The sequence below is a fragment of the Rhincodon typus genome, chromosome 7 (genome assembly GCF_021869965.1).
Source record: "Rhincodon typus isolate 14 chromosome 7, sRhiTyp1.1, whole genome shotgun sequence".
NCBI classification, from domain to species: Eukaryota; Metazoa; Chordata; class Chondrichthyes; order Orectolobiformes; family Rhincodontidae; genus Rhincodon; species Rhincodon typus.
In genome coordinates, this window is record NC_063338.1 from 53,109,518 (window position 1) to 53,110,004 (window position 487).

The 487-nt window shown below is 57.1% G+C and overlaps 1 protein-coding gene across 1 annotated transcript in view; it reads left to right on the forward strand.

Annotated features, from left to right (window-relative positions):
- LOC109912788 (polypeptide N-acetylgalactosaminyltransferase 5) overlaps positions 1–487 on the forward strand; it is a 69,034-nt gene that overhangs the window by 2,096 nt on the left and 66,451 nt on the right. The gene's annotated exons all lie outside the window — the stretch shown is intronic.

Consider the following 487-nt stretch of genomic DNA (forward strand, 5'->3'; position numbering starts at 1 on the left):
GAGCTGAGCTGGTTTTGGGATGCGGTAGGGGGAGGGGAGATTTTGAAGCTTGTGAAATCCACATTGATACCATTGGGCTGCAGGGTTCCCAAGCGGAATATGAGTTGCTGTTCCTGCAACCTTCGGGTGGCATCGTTGTGGCACTGCAGGAGGCCCAGGATGGACATGTCGTCTGAGGAATGGGAGGGGGAGTTGAAATGGTTCGCGACTGGGAGGTGCAGTTGTTTATTGCGAACCGAGCGTAGGTGTTCTGCAAAGCGGTCCCCGAGCCTCCGCTTGGTTTCCCCGATGTAGAGGAAGCCACACCGGGTACAGCGGATGCAGTATACCACATTGGCAGATGTGCAGGTGAACATCTGCTTGATGTGGAAAGTCTTCTTGGGGCCTGGGATGGGGGTGAGGGAGGAGGTATGGGGGCAGGTGTAGCACTTCCTGCGGTTGCAGGGAAAAGTGCCGGGTGTGGTGGAGCTGGAGGGGAGTGTGGAGC